Genomic DNA, 13,102 nt, shown 5'->3' on the forward strand with positions numbered 1-13,102 from the left:
TTTCCGATGCATAACTGCAGGTATACTATATCCCTTGGACCTTCTCATTGACGATGAAAGACAGAAATTGCATCGGAATTAAATACTAAATGCACAATGCCGACTTAGGTGCAAGAGGACTGAGTCTTGTTGATGTCTATGTTTTGAGCCTTCACTTTGAGACCTGTTTTAGATTCCGATGCGTCACTTAAGGCTTACTGTATCCCATGGGCCATCTCTTTGACGATCAAACACAAAAATTGCATCGCAATTAAATACTAAATGCACAATGCCGGCTTAAGTACTAGAAAACTGTGTCCTCTTACTGTCTATGATTTGAGCTTTCTCTGTGAGACCAATTTTAGATCCCGATGCTTCACTTCAGGTTTGCTGTATCCCTTGGACCTTCACATTGACGATACAACACATTAATTGCATCGGAATTAAATACAAAAGACACAATGCTGACTTAAGTACAAGAAGACTGACTTTTCTTAGTGTCTACGTTTCGAACCTGTCCTGTGTCAGCAGTTTTAGATTCCGATGCTTCAGTTCAGGTTTACTGTATCCCTTGGACCTTCACATTGACTATGCAACACAGTAATTGCATCGGCACAATGCCGACTTAAGTACAAGAAGACTGACTTTTCTTAGTGTCTATGTTTCGAACCTGTCCTGTGGCGCCAGTTTTAGATTCCGATGCACAACTGCAGGTTTACTGTATCCCTTAAACCTTTACATTGAAGATGAAACACAGAAATTGTATCTGAATTAAATTCAAAAGGCACAATGCCGACTTACGTACAAGAAGACTGAGTCTTGTTACAGTCTATGTTTAGAGACTTCCCTGTGAGACCAATTTTAGATTCCGAAGCCACACGTCAGGTTTAATGTATCCCTTGGGCCTTCACATTGACGATCGAACACTCAAATTGCATCGGAATTAAATACAAAAAGGCACAATGCCGACTTAAGTACAAGAAGACTGCGTCTTCTTACTGTCTATGTTTTGAGCCATTCCTGTGTCACCAGTTTTAGATTCCGATGCTTCACTTCAGGTTTACTGTATCACTTGGACCTTCACATTGACGTTGAAACACAGAAAATGCATCGGAATTGATTACAAAGGCACAATGCCACCTTAGGTAGAAGAAGACTGACATCTCTTAGTGCCTATGTTTCGAACCTGTCCTGTGTCACCAATTTAAGATTCCGATGTAATACTGCAGGTTTACTGTATCCCTTGGAACTTTACATTGACGATGAAACACAAAATTTCATCGGAATTAAATACAAAGGGCACAATGCCGACTTAAGTACAAGAGGACTGAGTCTTCTTACTGTCTATGTATTGAGCCTTCACTGTGAGACTAGTTTTAGATTCCGAAGCTCCACTTCAGGATTTCTGTATCACTTGGACCATCTCCTTGACGATGAAACACAGAAATTGCATCGGAATTAAATACAAAAGACACAATGCCGACTTAAGTACAAGAAGACAGACTTTACTTTGTGACTGTGTTTCGAACCTGTCCTGTGTCACCAGTTTTAGATTCCGATGCAATACTGCAGGTTTACTATATCCCTTGGACCTTCACATTTACGATGAAACACAGTAATTGCATTGGAATTAAATACAAAGGGCGCAATGCCGACTTAAGTACAAGAAAACTGCATCTTCTTACTGTCTATGTTTTGAGCCTTTCCGGTGTCACCAGTTTAAGATTCAGATGCGTCACTTAAGATTTTCTGTATCCCTTGGACCTACACTTTGACGATGAAACACAAACATTGCATCGGAATTGAATACTAATAGCACAATGTCGACTTAAGTACAAGATGACTGAGTCTTCTTACTCTCTGCGCTTTGAGCCTTTCCTGTGTTACCAGCTTTAGATTCCGATGAACAACTGCAGGTTTGCTGTCTCCCATGGACCTTCACATTGACGATGAAACACAGTAATTGCATCGGAATGAAAGATAAAAGGCACAATGCCAACTTAATTACAAGAACACTGACTTTTCTTAGTGTCTATGTTTCGAGCCTTTCCTGTGTCACCAGTTGTAGATTCCAATCCGCAACTGCAGATTTACTGCATCCCTTGGACCGTCACATTAACGATAAAACTCAAAAATTGCATCGGAATTAAATACAGAGGGCACATTGCCGACTTAGGTAGGAGAAGACTGAGTATTCTTGCTGTCTATGCTTTGAGCAATCCCTGTGAGACCAGTTTTGGACTCCTATGCTTCAGGTTAGGTTTACTGTATCCATTGGACCTTCACATTGGCGATGAAATACAAAAATTTGCATCGGAATTAAATACAAAAGGCACAATGCCGAATTAAGTAGAAGAAGACTGACTGTTCTTACCGTCTACGTTTTGAGCCTTTCGTGTGAGACCAGTATTAGATTCCGATGCTTCACGCCAAGTTTACTGTATCCCTTGGTCCATAAAATTGACGATGAAACACAGAAATTGCATCGGAATTAAATACAAAAGCACAATGCCGACTTAAGTACAAGAAGAATGAGTCTTCTTAGTGTCTATGATTCGAGCCGTTCCTGTGTCACCAGTTTTAGATTCTGATGCACAAATGCAGGGTCACTGTATCGCTTAGACCTTCACATTGACGATGAAACACAGAAATTGCATCGGAATTAAATACAAAAGGCACAATGCCGACGAAAGTACAACAAGACTGAGTCTTCTTACTCTCTACGTTTTGAGCCTTTCCTGTGTCACCAGCTTTAGATTCCGATGCCCAACTGCAGGTTTACTGTATCCTTTGGACCTTCACATTGACGATAAAACACAGTAATTTCATCGGAATGAAAGACAAAAGGCACAATGCCAACTTAAGTACAGGAACACTGACTTTTCTTAGTGTCAATGATTCGAGCCTGTCCTGTGTCACCAGTTTTAGATTGTGATGCACAATTGCCGGTTTACTGTACACCTTGGACCTTCACATAGACGATGAAACACAGAACTTGCATCGGAATTAAATAGAAAAGGCACAATGCCGAATTAAGTTCCAGAAGACTGAGTCTTCTTTCTGTCTATGATTTGATCCTTCCCTGTGTCACCAGCTTTTGATTCCAATGCTTCACTTCAGGTTTACTGTATCTGTTGGATCTTCACACTGACGATGAAACACAGAAATTGCATCGCAATAAGTACAAAAGGTACTATGCTGACTGATGTACATAAAGACTGAGAAATCTTACCGTCTATGATCTGAGCCTTTCCTGTGAGACCAGTTTTAGATTCCGATGCACAACTGCAGATTTCCTGTATCCCTTGAACATTAACATTGACGATGAAACACAGAAATTGCATCGAAATTAAATACGAAAGGTACCATGCCGACTTCAGTACAGGAAGACTAAGTCTTCTTACCGTCTATGATTTGAGCCTATCCTGTGTCACCAGTTTTAGATTCCGATGCGCAACTGAAGATTTACTGCATCCCTTGGACATTCACATTGACGATGAAACACAAAAACCTGCATCAGAATTAAATACAAAGGGCACATTCCCAACTTATGTAGAAGACGACTGGGTTTTTTTGCTGTCTATGTTTTGAGCCTTCCCTGTGAGACCAGTTTTAGTTTCCGATGCTTCACGTCAAGTTTACTGCATCCCTTGGACCTTCACATTGGCGATGAAACACAGAATTTGAATCGGATTTAAATACAAAAGGCACAATGCCGAATTAAGTACAAGAAGACTGAGGCTTCTTACCGTCTATGATTTGAGCTTTTCATGTGAGACCAGTTTCAGATTCCGATGCTTCATTTCAGGTTTACTGTATCCCTTGGACATTCACATTGACGATAAAAAACAGAAATTGCTTCGGAATGAAATGCGAAATGCACAATGCCGACTTACGTAGAAGAAGACTGACTTTTCTTAGTGTCTATGATTCCAGCATTTCCTGTGTCACCAGTTTTATATTTTAGAGTTAACTGCAGGTTATCTGTTTCCCTTGGACCTTCACTTTGACGATGAAACACAGTAATTGCATCGGAATTAAATACAAAAGGCACAATGCCGACTTAAGTACAAGAAGACTGAGTCTTCTTACTATCTATGTTTTGAGCCTTTCTGTGAGACCAGTTTTAGATTCCGATGCTTCACTTCAGGTTTACTGTATCCCTTGGATCTTCACTTTGACGATGAAACACAAAAATTGCATCGGAATAAAGTACAAAAGGCACAATGCCGACCTGAGGACAGGAAGACTGAGATTTCTTGCTGTCAATGTTTTGAGTCTTCCGCGTGAGACCAGTTTTAGATTCCGATGCTCCACCTCATGTTTACTGTACCCCTTGGACCTTCACATTGACGATGAAACACAGAAATTGCATCGGAATTAAATACAAAAGGCACAATGACGACTTAAGTACTAGAGGTCTGAGTCTTCTTACCGTCAATGCTTTGAGCCTTTCCTGTGAGAGCAGTTTTAGATATCGATGCTTCACTTCAAGTTTACTGTAACCCTTGGACCATCACTTTGACGATGACACACAATAATTGCATCGGAATTAAAAACAAAATTTACAATGCCGGTTTAAGTTCAAAAAGACTAACATTTCTTAGTGTCTATGTTTCGAGCCTGTCCTGCGTCACCAGTTTTAGATTCAGATGCACAATTGCTGGTTTTCTGTATCCCTGGGACCTTCACATTGAGGATGAAACACAGAAATTGCATCGGAATTAAATACAAAAGGCACAATGCCGACTTAAGTACACGAAGATTGTGTCTTCTTACCGTCTATGTTTTGAGCCTTTAATGTGAGACCAGTTTTAGATTCCAATGCTTCACTTCATATTTACTGTATCCCTCGGACCTTCACATTGACGATGAAACGCAACAATTGCGACGGAATTAAACACAACAGGCACAATGCCGACTTAAGTACGAGAAGACTGACTTCTCTTAGTGTTTATGTTTCCAGCCTTTCCTTTGTCACCAGTTTTAGTTTCCGATGCGCAACTGCAGGTTTACTGTATCCCATGGACCTTCACTTTGACGATGAAACACAAAAACTGCATAGCAATTAAGTACAAAAGGCACAATGCCGACTTAAGTGCAAGAAGACTAACTTTTCATAGTGTCTATGTTTAGAGGCTTTCCTGTGTCACCAGTCTTAGATTCCGATGCTTCACTTTAGGTTTAGTGTATCCCTTGGACCTTCACTTTGCCGATGAAACACAAAAATTGCATCGGAATTAAATACAAAAGGCACAATGGAGACTTAAGTACAAATAGTCTGAGTCTCCTTAACAGCTATGTTTTGAGACCAGTTTTAGATTTCGATGCTTCACTTCAGGTTAAATGTATCCCTTGGACCTTCACGTTGACGATGATACACTGAAATTGCATCGGAATTAGATACTAAGTGCCCAATGCCAAGTTAAGTGCAAGAAGACGGACTTTTCTTAGTTTCTATGGCTCTGAGCACTATGGGACTTAACATCTATGGTCATCAGTCACCTAGAACTTAGAAATAATTAAACCTAACTAACCTAAGGACAGCACACAACACCCAGCCATCACGAGGCAGAGAAAATCCCTGACCCCGCCGGGAATCGAACCCGGGAACCTGGGCGTGGAAAGCGAGAACGCTACCGCACGACCACGAGATGCGGGCTCTTAGTGTCTATGTTTCCAGCCTTTCATGTGTCACCAGTTTCAGTTTCCGATGCACAACTGCAAGTTTACTGTATCCCATGGACCTTCACATTGACGATGAAACACAGAAATTGCATCGGAATTAAATACAATACGCACAATTCCGACTTAAGTACTAGAAGACTGGTCCTTCTTACCGCCTATGTTTTGAGCCTTCCTGTGGGACCAGTTTTAGATTCCGATGCTTCACTTGAGGGTTATTGAATCCCTTGGACCTTCACTTTGTAGATGAAACCCAGAAATTTTATCGGAATTCAATACAAAAGGCACAATGCCGACTTAAAAACAAGAAGACAGAGTCTTCTTACCGTCTATGTTTTGTGCCATTCCTGTGAGACTGGTTTTAGATTCCGATGCTTCACTTCAGGTTTTCTGTATCCCTTGGACCTGCACATTGTCGATGAAACGCAACAATTGCATCGGAATTAAACACAACAGGCACAATGCCGACATAATTACAAGATGACGGACTTTTGTTAGTGTCCATGTTTTGAGCATATCCTGTGTCACCAGTATTAGATTCTGATGCACAACTGCAGTCTTACTGTATCCCTTGTACCTTATCATTGACGATGAATCACAGAATTTGCAATGGAATTAAATACAAAGGCACAATGCCGACTATAGTACAGGAAGACTGTGTCTTCTTACCATCTTTGATTTGAGCCTTCCCTGTGAGATCAGTTTTAGATTCCGATGCTTCACTGGAGGGTAACTGACTTCCTTAGATCTTCACTTTGACGATCAAATACAGAAATTGCATCGGAATTAAATACAGAAGGCACAATGCCGACTTAAGTACAAGACGTCTGAGTCTTCTTACCGTCTATGTTTAGAGCCTTTCCTGTGAGACCAGTTTTAGATTCCTATGCTTCACTTTATGTTTACTGTGTCCCTTGGACCTTCACTTTGAGATGAAACACAAAAATATCACCGGAATTATATATAAAAGGCACAATGCCGAATTAGTACAAGAAGACTGACTTTTCTTAGTGGCAATGTTGTGTGCCTTTCCTGTGAGGTCAGTTTTAGATTCCGATGCTTCACTACAAAATTACTGTATCCCTTGGATCTTTACATTAATGATGAAACACAGAAATTGCATCGGAATTAAATACAAAAGGCACAATGCCGACCTGAGTACAAGAAGTCTGAGCCTTCTTACCGTCTATATTTTGGGCCTTTCCTGTGAGACCAGTTTTAAATTTCGATGCTTCACTTCAGGTTTAATGTATCCATTGGGCCTTCACATTGACGATGAAACACTGAAATTGCATCGGAATTAAATACAAAATGCCCAATGCCAAGATAAGTGCAAGAAGACTAAATTTTCTTAGGGGTTATGTTTCGAGTTTTTCCTGTGTCACCAGTTTTAGTTTCCCTTGCACAACTGTAGGTTTACATTATCCCTTGGAACTTCACATTGACGATGAAACACAGAAGATGCATCGGAATTAAATACGAAAGGCACAATGCTGACTTAAGTACTAGAAGACTGGGTCTTCTTACCGTCTATGTTTTGAGCCTTTTCTGTGGGACCAGTTATAGATTCCGATGCTTCACTTGAGGGTTAATGTATCTTTTGAACCTTCACTTTGACGATGAAACACAGAAATAGCATCGGAATTGAATACAAAAGGCACAATGCTGACTTAAATTCAAGAAGACTGAGTCTTCTTACCGTCTATGTTTTGAGCCTTTCTTGTGACACCGGTTTTTGATTCCGATGCTTCACTTAAGGGTTATTGAATCCCTTGGACCTTCCCTTTGACGATGAAACGCAGAAATTTTATCGGAATTAAATACAAAAGGCACAATGCCGACTTAAAAACAAGTAGACTGAGTCTTCTTACCGTCTATGTTTTGAGCCTGTCTTGTGAGACCGGTTTTTGAATCCGATGCTTCACTTCAGGTTTACTGTATCCCTTGGAACTTCACATTGACGATGAAACGCAACAATTGCATCGGAATTAAACACAACAGGCACAATGCCGACTTAAGTACAAGATGACTGACTTTTGTTAGTGTCTATGCTTTTTAGCCTATCATGTGTCACCAGTTTTAGAATCCGATGCACAATTGCAGTTTTACTGTGTCCCTTGTACCTTCACATTGACGATGAAACACAGAAATTGCATTTCAATTAAATACAAGGGGCACAATGACGACTTAAGTAGAAGAAGACTGAGTTTTCTTGCTGTCTATGCTTTGAGCCTTCCCTATGAGACCAGTTTTAGATTCTGATGCTTCACGTCTGGTGTACTGTATCCCTTGGACCTTCACATTGACGATGAAACGCAGAGATAGCATAGGAATTAAATACAAAAGGCACAATGCCGACATAAGGACAAGAAGTCTGAGTTTTCTTACCGTCTATGATTTGAGCCTTTCCTGTGAGACCAGTTTTAGATTTCGATGCTTCACTTCAGGTTTACTGTATCCCTTGGACCTACAAATTGACGATGAAACACAGAAATTGCACCGGAATTGAATACAAAAGTCACAATGCCGACTTGAGTAGAAGAAGTTGTGAGATTTTTTGCTGTCTGTGTTTTGGGCCTTTCCTCTGAGACCAGTTTTAGATTCCAATGCTTCACGTCAGGTGTACTGTATCCCTTGGACCTTCACATTGACGATGAAACACTGAAACTGCATCGGAAATAAATACAAAAGGCCCACGCCGACTAAGTACAAGAAGACTGTGTCTTCTTCCCGTGTATGTTTTGATCCTTTCCTGTGAGACCAGTTTTTGATTCCAATGCTTCACCTCATGTTTACTGTATCCCTTCGACCTTCACTTTGACGATGAAACACAGAAATTGCTTCGTAATTAAATACAAAAGGAACAATGCCAACTAAAGTATAAGAATATTGAGTCTTCTGACCATCTGTCTTATGAGACTTTCCTGAGAGACCAGTTTTAGATTCCGATGCTTCACCTCATGTTTACTGTATCCCTTGGACCTTCACATTGACGATGAAACACAGAAATTGCATCGCAATTAAATAAAAAAACCACAATACCAACTTAAGCACAAAAGGCTGAGCTTCTTAATGTCTATGTTTGAGCGTTCCCTGTGTCACCAGTTTTAGCTTCCAATGCTTAACTTCAAGTTTACTGTATCTCGTGCACCTACACTTTGATGATGAAACACAAAAATTGCATCGAAATTAAATACAAAAGGCACAATGCCGACTTAAGTACAGGAAGACTCACTTTTCTCGGTGTCTATGCTTTGAGCCTTTCCTGTGTCACCAGTTTGAGATTCCGATGCTCAACTGCAGATTTACTGCATCACTCGGACCTTCACATTGACGATGAAACACAGAAATTGCATTTGAATCATATACAATGGGCACAATGACGACTGAAGTACAAGAAGACTGTGTCTTCTTACTGTGTATGTTTTGAGCCTTTCCTGTGAGACCAGTTTTAGATTCCAATGCTTCACTTCATGTCTACTGTAACCCTTGGACCTTCACATTGACGATGAAACACAGAAAGTGCATCGGAATTAAATACAAAAGGCACAATGCCGACTTAAGTACAGGAGGTCTGAGTCTTCTTAAGGTCAATGCTTTGTGCCTTTCCTGTGAGAGCAGTTATAGATATCGATGCTTCACTTCAAGTTTACTGTAACCCTTGGACCTTCACTTTGACGATGACACACAATAATTGCGTCCGAATTAAAAACAAAAGTCACAATGCCGGTTTAAGTTCAAGAAGACTAACATTTTTTAGTGTCTATGTTTCGAGCTCGTCCTGCGTCACCAGTTTTAGATTCGGATGCACAACTGCTGGTTTTCTGTATCCCTGGGACCTTCACATTGAGGAGGAAACACAGAAATTGCATCGGAATTAAATACAAAAGGCACAATGCCAACAAAAGTATAAGAAGACTGAGTCTTCTTACCGTCTATGTTATGAGCCTTTCCTGAGAGACCAGTTTTAGATTGCGATGCTTCACCACATGTTCACTGTATCCCTTGGACCTTCACAATGACGATGATACACAGAAATTGCATCGGAATTAAATACTGAAGTCACAATGCCGACTTAAGTACAAGAAGACTGACTTTTCTTAGTGTCTATGTTTCGAGCTTTTCCTCTGTCTCGATTTTTAGATTCCAATGCACAACTAGAGACTTACTGTATACCTTCCACCTTCACATTGACGATGAAACACAGAAATTGCATCAGAATTAAATACAAAAGGTACAATGACGACTTACGTACAAGAAGACTGCCTTTTCTTAGTGTCTATATTTAGAGCATGTATTGTGTCACCAGTTTAGATTCCGTTGCACAACTGCAGGTTTACCCTATCCCTTGGACCTTCACATTGACGATGAATCACAGAAAATGCATGGGAATTAAATACATAAGGCACAATGCCGGCTTAAGTACAAGCAGAGTGAGCCTTTTTACTGTCAATGATTTGAGCCATCCCTGTGAGACCTGTTTTGGATTCCGATGCGTCACTTCAGGTGACGATGAAACACAAAAAGTTCATCGGGATTATATACAAATGGCACAAGGCCGCCATAAGTACAAGAGGACTGACTTTTCTTTGTGTCTGTGTTTGAGCCTTAGCTGAGTCACTAGTTTTAGATTCCGATGCACAACTGCTGGTTTACTGTATCCCTTGGACATTCACATTGTCGATGAAACACAGTAATTGCATCGGAATTAAATATAAAAGGCACAATGCAGACTTAAGTACAAGAAGACTGTGTCTTCTTACCGTGTATGTTTTGAGCCTTTCCTGTGAGACCAGTTTTAGATTCCAATGCGTCAGTTCAGGTTTACTGTATCACTTGGACTTTCACATTGACGATGAAACACTGAAATTGCATAGGAATTAAATACATAAGGCACAATGCCGACTTATGTACTAGAAGACTGATTCTTCTTACCATCTATGTTTTGAGCCTTCCTTGTGAGACCAGTTTTAGATTCCGATGCTTCACTTCAAGTTTACTGTATCCCTTGGATCTTCACTTTGACGATGAAACACAAAAAATTCATCGGAATTATATACAAAAGGCACAATGCCGACTTAAGTTCGAGAAGACTGACTTTTCTCGGTGTCTATGCTTTGAGCCTTTCCTGTGTAACCAGTTTGAGATTCCGATGCTCAACTCCAGAATACTGCATCACCCGGACCTTCACATTGACGATGAAACACAGAAATTGCATTGGAATCATATACAAAAGGCACAATGCCGACTTAAGTGCAAGAAGTCTGAGTCTTCTTACCGTCAATGTTTTGAGCCTTTTCTGTGAGACCAGTTTTAGATTTCGATCCTTCACTTCAGGTTTTTCTGTATCCCTTGGACCTTCAAATTGGCGATGAAACACAGAAGTTGCATCGGAATTAAATACAAAAGTCACAATGCCGACTTAAGTAGAAGAAGTTGTGAGATTTCTTGCTGTCTGTGTTTTGGGCCTTCCCACTGAGAAAAGTTTCAAATTCCAATGCTTCACGTAAGGTGTACTGTATCCCTTGGACCTTCACATTGACGATGGAACACTGAAATTGCATCGGAATTAAATACAAAATGCACAATGCCGACATGAGTACAAGAAGACTGAGTCTTCTTACTGTCTATGGTTGAGCCTTTCCTGTGCCAGCAGTTTTAGATTCCGATGCACAACTGGAGGTTTACTGTATCCCTTGGACCTTCACTTTGACGATGAAACACAGAAATTGCCTCGTAATTAAATACATAAGGCACAATGCCGGCTTACGTACAAGAAGAGTGAGCCTTCATACTGCCTTTGATTTGAGCCATCCCTGTGAGACCTGTTTTAGATTCCGATGCTTCACTTCAGGTTTACTGTATCCCTTGGACCTTCACGTTGACGAGAAACACAAAAATTTATTCGGAATTAAAAACATAGGCATAATGCCGACTTAAGTACAAGAAGACCGACTTTTCTTAGTGTCTATGAATTGGGCCTATCCTGTATCACCAGTTTTAGATTCCGATGCACAACTGCAGTTTTACTGTATCCCTTGGACCATCCCATTGACGATGAAACACAGATATTACATCGGAATTAAATACAAAAGGCACAATGCCGACTTAAGTACAAGAAGACTGAGTCTACTCAACGTCTATATTTTGAGCCTTTCCTGTGATACCAGTATTACATTCCGATGCTTCACTTGAGGTTTACTGTATCCCCTGGACTTTCACATTGACGATGAAACACTGAAATTGCATAGGAATTAAATACATAAGGCACAATGCCGACTTATGTACTAGAAGACTGATTCTTCTTACCATCTATGTTTTGAGCCTTCCTTGTGAGACCAGTTTTAGATTCCGATGCTTCACTTCAAGTTTACTGTATCCCTTGGATCTTCACTTTGACAATGAAACACAAAAATTGCATCAGAATTAAATACAAAAGACACAATACCGACTAAAGTACAGGAAGAGTGAGTTTTCTTGCTGTATACGTTTTGAGCCTTCCCTGTGGGACCAGTTATAGATTCCGAAGCTTCACGTCAGGTTTACTGTAACCTTGGAGCTTCACACTGACGATGAACCACAAAAATTGCATCGGAATTAAATACAAAAGGCACAATGCCGACTTAAGTACAAGAAGACTGATTTTTCTTAGTGTCTTTGTTTTGAGCGTTTCCTGTGTCACCAGTTTTAGCTTCCGACGCCTCACTTCAGGTTTACTGTATCCCTTGGACCTTCACTTTGACGATGAAACACAGAAATTGCATCGGAATTATGTACAAAAGGCACAATGCCGACTTAAGTACAAGCGGACTGTGTCTTCTTACTGTCTAAGTCTTGAGCCTTTCCTGATAGACCAGTTTTAGATTCCAATGCTTCACCTCATATTTACTGTATCCCTCGGACCTTCACATTGACGATGACACACAGAAATTACATCGGAATGAAATACAAGGAGCACAATGCCGACTAAAGTACAAGAAGACTGACTTTTCTAAGTGTCTATGTTTGGAGCATTTCCTATGTCCCCATTTAAGATTCGGGTGCAAAGCTGGGGATTTACTGTACCCCTACAACCTTCACATTGACAAAGAAATACAGAATTTGCTTCGGAATTAATTACAAAAGGCACAATGCCGACTTAAGTACAAGAAGACTGCCTTTTCTCAGTGTCTAGAATTCGAGCCTGTCCTGTGTCACCAGTTTTAGATTCCGATGCACAACTGCGGGTTTACTGTATCTCTTAGACCTTCACATTGGCGAAGAAACACAGAAATTGCATGGGAATTAAATACAAAAGGCACAAGAAGCTTGAGCCTTCTTGCTGTCTATGACTTGAGCGATCCCTGTGAGACCAGTTTTAGATTCCGATGCGTCACTTCAGGTTTACTGTATCCCTAGGACCTTCACTTAGACGATGAAACGCAAATATTGCATCGGA

The sequence above is a fragment of the Schistocerca americana genome, unplaced genomic scaffold, assembly GCF_021461395.2.
Source record: "Schistocerca americana isolate TAMUIC-IGC-003095 unplaced genomic scaffold, iqSchAmer2.1 HiC_scaffold_49, whole genome shotgun sequence".
In the NCBI taxonomy this organism is placed as follows: Eukaryota; Metazoa; Arthropoda; class Insecta; order Orthoptera; family Acrididae; genus Schistocerca; species Schistocerca americana.